At 52.9% G+C, this 11,377-nt stretch overlaps 2 non-coding genes and 1 pseudogene across 2 annotated transcripts; all 3 read right to left on the bottom strand.

Annotated features, from left to right (window-relative positions):
* Positions 1–4,341: 4,341 nt before the first annotated feature.
* On the bottom strand, positions 4,342–6,670 carry LOC146719559 (large subunit ribosomal RNA; annotated as a pseudogene).
* Positions 6,671–7,725: 1,055 nt separating this feature from the next.
* Positions 7,726–7,879, bottom strand: LOC146719560 (5.8S ribosomal RNA). Its single transcript, XR_014926482.1, has one exon. It is a non-coding gene; the product is annotated as a 5.8S ribosomal RNA (ribosomal RNA).
* Positions 7,880–8,678: 799 nt separating this feature from the next.
* Positions 8,679–10,589, bottom strand: LOC114930944 (small subunit ribosomal RNA). Its single transcript, XR_003819574.2, has one exon. It is a non-coding gene; the product is annotated as a small subunit ribosomal RNA (ribosomal RNA).
* Positions 10,590–11,377: the final 788 nt, after the last annotated feature.

An 11,377-nucleotide genomic window follows, 5' to 3' on the forward strand; every position in this document is an offset into this window, starting at 1 on the left:
AGAATATGAGGAACAGATGATGAAAATGTTGTGCAAGAATGAGAGAATACAGGGGAAACTGGATGAGTGTATGCGTCGAGCGAATCGGTATTTAGCCTACGGCGGAAGCGGAATGAGCTATGCGAGCGTGAGTGCGAAAAATGTTGAAAAGAGCGTGATTGAAAAGGTACAGGAAGTGAATGTGAAGACGAGTACGAAAGAGAAGAGTTATCACATGATCATCTATCTCATTATGACGCTTTATGCGTTTTGTCTTGGTTGCACTACATTGACCAAGTATATGACCTAATGTCTCGTCTGCCTCGCCACAAGCCCGGCAGACGGTGTCTACATTATCGTGCGCTCTTCGCATAGTCATACGTGTAGGATAAGTGTTGGTTCGCATTTTAATCGCGTCTATAAGACGCGAGGAGCGTAACAGATTGCTACGAGATAGCCATGCATATTGAGTGGTTCTTGGCCAAAGTCTTGGACCCCTTGTCCTTGCGCAATTAATTGCGCCCACTCCTGCATGTAATTGTTCTTAATTTGTCTCTTCCTTTCCTCTATCTGCTTGATGGACGCTGGCCAAGATAGTCGCAGCGCTGCAGCGTAAGACTTGTGCACTTTTTGCGATGCTTCATTACAGATAACTTTTCGGACGAGTATATCGTCAGATGCGGCCGCTTTCGCGGCGTTCCTGAGTGCTGCCAGATAGACCATGGGAAGTGTCTCGAGAAGACCAAGTCCCCCTTCCTTCATAGGCGTGTATAGGAAGGCACTATTTGTGGTTTCATGCAGATGTAAGATCTGTTTAACACCGCTTCTAATAGCTATGTCAATGTTTTTCAGCGTCTCTTTGGATGGCGGACGCATTACCAACCCATAGGTGAATCTGGGCAGCAGGTACGTGCGCAACAGAAGTATCTTCTGCATTGGCTTAATAGGGAGCGCCTTCACCCTCTCTATGACTCCCTGAATCGTATGGAGCTCTGAACCCTCGATCAGGCCTCTCCAAGGTGTGGCTGTTGCACCTAGATATCTAAAGGCTTTATCTGGTTCTCCATATGGAATCGGGGTTCCTCTTACGACCATCTCCGGGTCTCTAATGTACCAGGTTTTTGGTCTTGGTACGTACTCGAAGGCGAAGCATTTCTCAATAGAAAGCGCCATACCACGCTTTCTTAGCTCGGTATAGACCGAGTTGATCTGACCGATGGACGTTTGTCGGTCTTGTGCTAAGAGTACCATATCATCAGCGAATGCCATTGCTGCCAAATTGCGCTCCTCGACTTTAAAACCTACGGTGTTTTCTTGCACCATTTCAATTATAGGCTCAATCACCAAGTTAAACAAGGTGGGTGACAGGGGATCGCCTTGCTTGACACCTCTCTTTAATTCGATCGGCACCCCGTCACTTCTAGCCTTTATAGTTTTCTTGCAACCACTGTACATGTTCACGATGTAATTTGCCACTTTGGCCGGGATTTCTTTTCTCATTAATGCCCAATAGATGGCCTTGTGTGGGATAGTATCGAATGCTTTCGATATATCCAGGACGGTAAAAACACCGCCCGACGCTTTTGCTTCACTAATGGCTGCACTGAGTAGTCTAGTGTTCGTAAAACAGCCATTCTCTTTAGTAAAGCCTTTCTGTCTTAGCGTCTGTTGAATGACCTCGCGTATGCGACGGTCCAGCAGCGATGAAAATATTCTGCTTAACATTGAGGAGATAGTTATAGGCCTCCAGTTTTTAACATCCGAGAGATCTTTACTCGCTTTAGGTATAAGGGTAGTGCGATTCTGCTTCCAAGCTATTGGATAAGCCTCTTTTAGGAGCAGGAGATTGAAGAACTTAGCCAAAACAATACTGATGCCTTTTCCTTTCAAGTCAGCCTTTTCAATCTTATCTAAACCAACAGCTGAAGAGTTGGCAATGCGTCTGATTTTGTCCTGCACTTCCTTTGGCTTTATTGGTAGGAAGATATCTCTCAGCGGAACCTCGGCGTCTGCAACACCGATTGGTTCTTGCTGGGGGCCGGGCGAACCCCATAGATTGGTGTACAATTCTTTAATTTTCGCCATCTCGGGCGATTAACGCAATTGTATAAGCGATAGGTCATTGGCGGCCACGGCATCTGCCAGCTTCCTTGGACAGTTATTCATTAGCTCCTGGCATTTTGCAAAGGCGAAGCGCCTCTTCTCCATCCTGTTTGGCGGACGGCTTTTGGTTTTTCGATTCCTACGTTTTCTGGAATCTTTATGTACTCCCTTGTTTTTATTCAGGCATTCTGTTATCTTGTCGCATAGCAAGTCAATATCCTCACTGGTCGTTCTTTTACTTGCTAACGAGACCAGTCTTGCAACCATGGTTGCCCATACGCCTTTCAGTTCACTTTCCGCTTCGATTTCCGCCAGCACACTCTCTCTCCAATCCTCGCCTTCAAAGGATAATTGCTCCGGCGCTGCACTTCGCGCCGGAGATTCGTTCTGCGTTCTAGGAACCTCGACTACAGCAGCCAATTCTGGCTGCCGTGGAGCTACATCAGGTTGTGGGGCCGGTACAACGGCCGGTTTCAGTCGACGTCTTGCATCGCTTATTTGCTTATTGGTTTTACCCGGGAAAAATTCCATCAACCTGATGTTAATGTTTCGCTTGTTTTGGAACCTTAGATTGAGTTGTTCGAGCCGTTCCATCTCATCCGCAGTCCACACGGTTAACTTTCTGCCACTCTTTTCGGCTGGTTTTTTAGCCTCGGCTGCTCTCTTTGTATTCCTTATTTTCGGGTGAGCAAACCTTTCATGTTGCGAGAGCCCAATCCTTGATTCGAAGCTCAACTTACAGTTCTCGCATTTGTACTCGGCCGCTAAATTGACCTTTTTACCCCTGCACTTAGGGTAATGACAGCGCCATGAATGGATTTTCGGAAAGACTTCCCGACATTTCTCGCACTCCCAATTGACATGCACATCTGGATGTTGTTCTAGAAAGTGTGCGTTCAGCTGCTTTGCACCAATGCAACTGATACTTCTACTGTTCTCCAAACATTTTGGGCAGTCCATGACTGCATCTGTACTTCCTTGGATGGTCAAGGGCTGGGTAACCCGAATGGGTATTGGGTCCCATCGCCCGTCCGACGGCGCCCCTGGGACTCGGGCGCTGCTCGCGCTTCCTCGCCTTTTCGCTACTTAGGCAGCGTCCGCCCCGCCAGAAGCGTTCTCGGGGTCGTCCGCCTCCGAGGCTTTTTCTATTTCACTATCCATATTTGCTCCTGAATAGACCGTCGCCTGGAGCCAAGACGACGGTCGGGCAATCGTGGGCTGCACCTCACCCCGACGGTTATAAATTAGTTTGCGGTGTGTTGCTTTTGATTTCCGCAAACAAACTCTGGGCACTCTAGGCTGCTCCTCACCCCGATGGTTTCTTTGGTGTCTGATTGCACAAGGTATACCCGGACTACAAAGAGCCGGCTTGGAAAAAGAGAAAAGGCGAGCTGGGGGTTAGTTTCCCAATTCTGGGACAGCAATTTCCCTTTTTCACAGAATAATCTGTTCCCCCATGATGGCTTACGCCATTTGATTCCTTTTTTCGCTTCGCCTTTTCGGCCAATGACAGGCCTAACAAGTTATTCCTGATGCGCCAGCTTGGCGAGTTCCGAGCGTGCTAATTTGATCGGCGCTGTACACCCGTTAGCCGTCGCCCACCGTACCGTCTTGCTATGGTGGGGACGTTGCCCGGGAGTGACCACGAGGAGGTGGGGTACAACTTGGACGTGAGAGGCTAAAGGTCCTTACTAGAGGACTTCGTTGGCGCATCACGACCCAATTACGACTCTCTCTAAGTACCATCGCGGCGTGTTGCTTTGAGGACCGAGAGAGTCATAGTTACTCCCCCGAGAGAGTCATAGTTACTCCCCCGAGAGAGTCATAGTTACTCCCGCCGTTTACCCGCGCTTGCTTGAATTTCTTCACGTTGACATTCAGAGCACTGGGCAGAAATCACATTGCGTCAACACCCGCGAGGGCCATCGCAATGCTTTGTTTTAATTAGACAGTCGGATTCCCCTAGTCCGTGCCAGTTCTGAGCAGAGCGTTGAATGGCGGCCGAAGAGGACGACCACGACGGCTCGCGCCGCCACGGAAGCCTTGCAGCAAGGAAGATCCGCGGGAGGCCAAGGCACGGGACCGAGCTCGGATCCCGGGACCGGCGCGAGAAAGCCGACCGTTCACCTCGCCCAGGCCCGGCACGTCAGCCAGACCCGCTTCCCGACCAAGCCCGACACGCCCCGCTCCTCAGAGCCAATCCTTATTCCGAAGTTACGGATCCAATTTGCCGACTTCCCTTACCTACATTATTCTATCGACTAGAGGCTCTTTACCTTGGAGACCTACTGCGGATATGGGTATGAACCGGCGCGACACCTCCACGTGGCCCTCTCCTGGATTTTCAAGGTCCGAGGGGAAGATCCGGACACCGCCGCAACTGCGGTGCTCTTCGCGTTCCAAACCCTATCTCCCTGCTAGAGGTTTCCAGGGAACTCGAACGCTTATACAGAAAAGAAAACTCTTCCCGGATCTCCCGACGGCGTCTCCAGGTCATTTTGGGTTACCCCGACGAACACTCTTACGAGGGCCCGAATTGTATGCGGTTCCGCTGCCGGGTTCCGGAATAGGAACCGGATTCCCTTTCGCCCGACGGGCGTGTTTCTTTCGTATAATATTTATTATTATTTCTCGACACTCGAGTATATTGTACGCCGTCATTGACATAGGATTTCTCCTAGGGCTTAGGATCGACTGACTCGTGTGCAACGGCTGTTCACACAAAACCCTTCTCCACGTCAGTCCTCCAGGGCCTCGCTGGAGTATTTGCTACTACCACCAAGATCTGCACCGACGGCGGCTCCAGGCAGGCTCGCGCCCAGACCCTTCTGCGCTCACCGTCGCGACCCTCCTACTCGTCAGGGCTTCGTGACGACGCGAGAGAAGACTAACGCCCGCTCCCGGTTGCCGCCCCACTTGCCGCTGTCGGCAGAGTATAGGCTCGACGCTTCAGCGCCATCCATTTTCAGGGCTAGTTGCTTCGGCAGGTGAGTTGTTACACACTCCTTAGCGGATTCCGACTTCCATGGCCACCGTCCTGCTGTCTTAAGCAACCAACGCCTTTCATGGTGTCCCATGAGCGTCGAGTTGGGCGCCTTAACTCTGCGTTTGGTTCATCCCACAGCGCCAGTTCTGCTTACCAAAAATGGCCCACTTGGCACTCTGATCCGAAGATGCTCGTGGCTTCATAATTCAAGAAAGCCAGAGATCTCACCCATTTAAAGTTTGAGAATAGGTTGAGGTCGTTTCGGCCCCAAGGCCTCTAATCATTCGCTTTACCAGATGAGACTCGCGCGCGTTCCGTGCGGAACGGCCGAGTGCCAGCTATCCTGAGGGAAACTTCGGAGGGAACCAGCTACTAGATGGTTCGATTAGTCTTTCGCCCCTATACCCAGTTCCGACGATCGATTTGCACGTCAGAATCGCTACGGACCTCCATCAGGGTTTCCCCTGACTTCGTCCTGACCAGGCATAGTTCACCATCTTTCGGGTCCCAACGTGTACGCTCTGGGTGCGCCTCTTCTCGCGATGAGAACGAGACGCCCCGGGAGTGCGAGGCCGCATCGCGACGCGGCCCATCCTCCCTAGGTCGACGGCCAGGGCCGACCTCCACTTTCATTACGCCTTTAGGTCTCGCGACAAGTCCCAATGACTCACGTACATGTTAGACTCCTTGGTCCGTGTTTCAAGACGGGTCCTAAGAGTACCCAAAGCAGTAGCGTCGCTGACCGGTATCGGTCTCCCGCGAGACCGCGGGAGACGTTCGCAGGCCTGTCGAAGGTGTACCGTACTGTAACCAACAGCGGGCCAGGACCGGAAACAGCGCGAAGTCCGTAACCTCCGAGTACAGTGGCGCGCTTTCGACGGTCTCGACGCACCGTGAATAGTGCGGCCTGATACCTTGCGCGTACCACCGAGCAGCCGGCCGAGCGACCGAGGGTTTGTCGCGTGCCGTTTTTCCGGCGACGCGACAGACACCGCACCCGGGCCGTAGACCGACACTTAGCGGGTCGCGACGTTCTACTTGGGGAGAAGTGCACGACGACGAGCGCCGGACGTCGGCGCACGGTAGCGTGCCCGCGCGCGAGCCGCAAGGACTCCGCGGGACATCGCCGACCGACGCGAAGCCAGCGCCGCTGCGATGAATCTCCCCGTTCGATCTTTTGGGTTTCTTAGGTTTACCCCTGAACGGTTTCACGTACTCTTGAACTCTCTCTTCAAAGTTCTTTTCAATTTTCCCTCACGGTACTTGTTCGCTATCGGTCTCGTGGTCGTATTTAGCCTTAGATGGAGTTTACCACCCACTTAGAGCTGCACTCTCAAGCAACCCGACTCTAAGGAGAGATCCTCCCGAGGCGCGCACCGGTCGCTACGGGCCTGGCACCCCCTACGGGTAAGTGGCCCCATTCAAGATGGACTTGGACGCGACGCGGCACCTCGGGATAAGCGGATCCTCTCAAACACCACATTTCCCTGCGGCGGAACTGCGGGATTCGGTGCTGGGCTCTTTCCTGTTCGCTCGCCGCTACTAAGGAAATCCTGGTTAGTTTCTTTTCCTCCGCCTAATAATATGCTTAAATTCAGCGGGTAATCTCGCCTGCTCTGAGGTCGTCGCATAGTGAGTTTTCGTAGCCGTTTGCCTCCTCCGCGTCGCTCATCGTCGTCTCTCCTCTATAATATATATTATAAGAGGGAGAGAGAGAGAGCGTCGAACGAGAGAGCAGCAGCGGCAGCACACGAAATACGCGAGAAGGCAAATCGCCGGGGCGCTAACCGCACACACACTCGTTGGTGGTAATGGAGACGATATATCGCGGGGTTCGAGATTCTCGGCTCTCCCTTCTCTTTTATATACGAAATTCGGGCGGAATCGATTCGACGAGTACACGACGCGGCGCGCCGGTCCCCTTTTTTCGCTTTACGAAAATTTCGTGGACTCGGACACGCGGTCGGCTCGCGATTCATGACCCTTCTCCGTAAAGAGGTAAAGGATTACGAATGCTCTCTCCGCCGGACAACGACGCGCCGTATATTTCTCCGTAATACCGTTATGTGTGCGGGCAAGGGCGCCTCGGCATAAGACGCGCGAGCGCTATCGCACTAAGAGACGCGGCACAGAGTGCGAGAGCAGTCCGGTCAGTCTGTGTGATGTACGGAGAGGAGAGACGGTGAGACAATCGCTACCTACTTTCGGGAGACGACGACGCACGCGCCGCTTTAGGGAAAGCGGTGCCATTCACCGTCCTGACCCTTTTTTTGGCCGTTTGTTGCTCTCTTCGCGCGCGCTCTTACTCTCATCCCATTTCTCCTCGGCTCTCGCGTACACACACGACTTGGATACACAAACACGCTCCCCCTCTTAATTCGCGCAGCATTCTCTGGGCGCGCGTTCGCCAACGTTTTACACGCTTGTGCGCTTCTCCTCCTCATTATTATTATTTCGGTGTGTCATTTCAAACGACGCAAGGATTTGCACCGCGGCCGGTCGGCGCGGCACAGACACCTCGGGCGAACGTCCAACGATTGCTCGTACGCCCATTGAAAGCGTTGCACAGGGCACAGGCGACGCGCGCGCCATTCTCTGGTCGCCCACGTCGTGGCCGTGCGCGCTTTTCGGGCGCAAGCAGTTTAGGGGTACTAAAACGACCCTCAGCCAGGCGTGGTCCGGGAATTGTATCCGTGGACCGCAATGTGCGTTCAAATGTCGATGTTCATGTGTCCTGCAGTTCACAAGTTGACGCGCAATTAGCTGCGTTTTTCATCAACCCACGAGCCAAGTGATCCACCGTTCAGGGTAATCGTTCGAAATTTTTGCGTTCGCGAAGAAACGCGCTTCTCGTTCAACCATCGTGGTCTCTTCTCTCGGACGAGAGAGAGAGAATAATCGTGGTGGCTCTTCGATCAGCCTGTCCGCGCGCGTCCGAGGACCCGCGCGGACCGCCGCCTCCCGCCAGGGAAGGCTACGGCACAAAGATAGAGTTGTGTGTTTCTCGTTCGGAGCGTCTCTCCCGCAACGGGAGAGCCGGGGCGGGAGCTCTTTGAAGAAACCGTCGGACCGACACAGTTGACAGATTGGTCGAAATATCATCGATCCCTTCTCTGTGTTATATATATATTATAATAATATATGGGGGTCCTCTCGCTCGGCACTCGCGGTCGCACACCGTGTGTTCTCGGCACGCTGACCGCTGCCCCGCGACAACGGGGAGGGCGCGCGTCGACGAACGTCGTGGGTGCTGCACACACGCGTGCGCGGGCATAGGTTACCACCGGTTCGCGCTCAACGCCGAATCGACGCTCTGTGTGTGTGTGGCCGGAGAATGGCACACACACGAGCGTGATCGCGAAGCGTCTCGCTCCGAATCGTCGTCGAACACCGCCGGGCGCGCTGCTCAGCTTGCCGACTACTTTCGGTCAGAGAGGCGCGACGGCGTCCGTCGTTATATCAAAACACAACAACAAATTCCGTCAAATCCGTTATTTTCTTTTTCTCTGAGAGCGCCTTTTCAGCGCGTCCATTCAGTCGCCGACTGCTGCGAGCACGCGTCTCTCCCAAAAGAGAGGACTCTCGACGCAGAGCAGGACCTCCGGAACGTTAATGATCCTTCCGCAGGTTCACCTACGGAAACCTTGTTACGACTTTTACTTCCTCTAAATGATCAAGTTTGGTCATCTTCCCGGCAACATCGGCAATGCCGAGACATTGCCGCGCACCAGTCCGAAGACCTCACTAAATCATTTAATCGGTAGTAGCGACGGGCGGTGTGTACAAAGGGCAGGGACGTAATCAACGCGAGCTTATGACTCGCGCTTACTGGGAATTCCTCGTTCATGAGGAACAATTGCAAGCCCCAATCCCTAGCACGAGGAGGTTCAGCGGGTTACCCGGGCCTTTCGGCCAGGGAACACACGCTGATTCCTTCAGTGTAGCGCGCGTGCGGCTCAGAACATCTAAGGGCATCACAGACCTGTTATTGCTCAATCTCGTGCGGCTAGAAGCCGCCTGTCCCTCTAAGAAGATTTGTTTGTACGTTGGTAGTAAATACCCGCCAGCCGAAGCCGGGGGCCTTCGCGATACCATAAGGTACGCCTATTTAGCAGGCTAGAGTCTCGTTCGTTATCGGAATTAACCAGACAAATCGCTCCACCAACTAAGAACGGCCATGCACCACCACCCACCGAATCAAGAAAGAGCTATCAATCTGTCAATCCTTCCGGTGTCTGGGCCTGGTGAGGTTTCCCGTGTTGAGTCAAATTAAGCCGCAGGCTCCACTCCTGGTGGTGCCCTTCCGTCAATTCTTTTAAGTTTCAGCTTTGCAACCATACTTCCCCCGAACCCAAAAGCTTTGGTTTCCCGGAAGCTGCCCGCCGAGTCATCGGAGGAACTTCGGCGGATCGCTAGCTGGCATCGTTTATGGTTAGAACTGGGGCGGTATCTGATCGCCTTCGAATCTCTAACTTTCGTTCTTGATTAATGAAAACATTTTTGGCAAATGCTTTCGCTTCTGTCCGTCTTGCGACGATCCAAGAATTTCACCTCTAACGTCGCAATACGAATGCCCCCATCTGTCCCTATTAATCATTCATCACCTCGGGGTTCCAAAAACCAACAAAATAGAATCGAGGTCCTATTCCATTATTCCATGCACGCAGTATTCAGGCGAAAGTAGCTTGCTTTAAGCACTCTAATTTGTTCAAAGTAAACGTACCTGCCCGACTCGACACTCAGTAAAGAGCACCGCGACGGGATATTAGTTGGGCCGCCCCTCGCGAGGCTAAGCCCACCGGTAGGACGTCCCACATCACGCCAGTTAAACACCGCGAGCGGTGAACCGACGGTGTGCGACACAGATTCAACTACGAGCTTTTTAACCGCAACAACTTTAATATACGCTATTGGTGCTGGAATTACCGCGGCTGCTGGCACCAGACTTGCCCTCCAATGGATCCTCGTTAAAGGATTTAAAGTGTACTCATTCCGATTACGGGGCCTCGGATGAGTCCCGTATCGTTATTTTTCGTCACTACCTCCCCGTGCCGGGAGTGGGTAATTTGCGCGCCTGCTGCCTTCCTTGGATGTGGTAGCCGTTTCTCAGGCTCCCTTTCCGGAATCGAACCCTGATTCCCCGTTACCCGTTACAACCATGGTAGGCGCAGAACCTACCATCGACAGTTGATAAGGCAGACATTTGAAAGATGCGTCGCCGGTGCTAGGACCGTGCGATCAGCACAAAGTTATTCAGAGTCACCAAAATAAACGGTGGACGAACGGCGAGCCGCCCGCCCCGATTGGTTTTGATCTAATAAAAGCGTCCCTTCCATCACTGGTCGGGACTCTGTTTTGCATGTATTAGCTCTAGAATTACTACAGTTATCCAAGTAAATGTGGGTACAATCTAATGAACCATAACTGATTTAATGAGCCATTCGCGGTTTTACCTTAATTCGGCATGCACTGAAACATGTATGGCTTAATCTTTGAGACTACTGGCAGGATCAACCAGGGAGCTTCGTGTTCGGTTACTCGCAAGGGAGTAACTCGCGAGCGAGCCCGAAGACTCGTCGCTGGCTCTTTTTCGCGCGCGCGCGCGTTCGATGCCGAAACACCGACGCGCGCGCGACACGCTCGTATGTGCCATTTTATTTGCCGCCGGTCTTGCTCAGCCGGTCGGCGACACTCTGCTGTGTTTAACGCTATTATGTAAAGCGTACGAGAGAACGACGGAGGCGAGAGTAAACCCCCGACGCCGCCGCCTCTCCTTTTCTTCCTCCTCCTCTCCGTTCAAAAATCCACAAGATCAAAATACTCGTGTTCTTATTCTCCCAAATGTTATGATGCGCGGTCTCGAGAGACCGCGCGATTCACCCTGACGCTAGATCGACGATGGCGATGCTTAGACGTCGAGGACTGTTCTGTCTGGTTCGTACGCGTTTAACCGCACACGACCAGCAATAAGATTTCGCTACGGCGTACAAAGCGAGCGGGAAGAAGCAACTCTTCCCGCAAACTCGTATCCGTGGAGTAGATGCTCGGTAAGCGCGACGATTCCGCTGCTGCGTACGAAACGAGAGGGAACCGCGCGGCCAACACACTAGAGGCGTGCGCGCCACATAAGAGCCATTCGGCCTTGCGACACCGACTCGTGGCAATGCTGTGCTCGTAATAAATAAGTATGCGTTAATTTTGCGCGCGTTCGGCGACGAACGAGAAGAGCCGCACCGTAATCCCCGGCGGAGAGGAATACGAGACGACGCGAGAGTCGAACGTACGTTCTCGCGAGACACGCAACTTCCA

The sequence above is a fragment of the Nylanderia fulva genome, unplaced genomic scaffold, assembly GCF_048542155.1.
Source record: "Nylanderia fulva isolate GAGA-0341 unplaced genomic scaffold, ASM4854215v1 Scaffold945, whole genome shotgun sequence".
Taxonomy (NCBI): domain Eukaryota; kingdom Metazoa; phylum Arthropoda; class Insecta; order Hymenoptera; family Formicidae; genus Nylanderia; species Nylanderia fulva.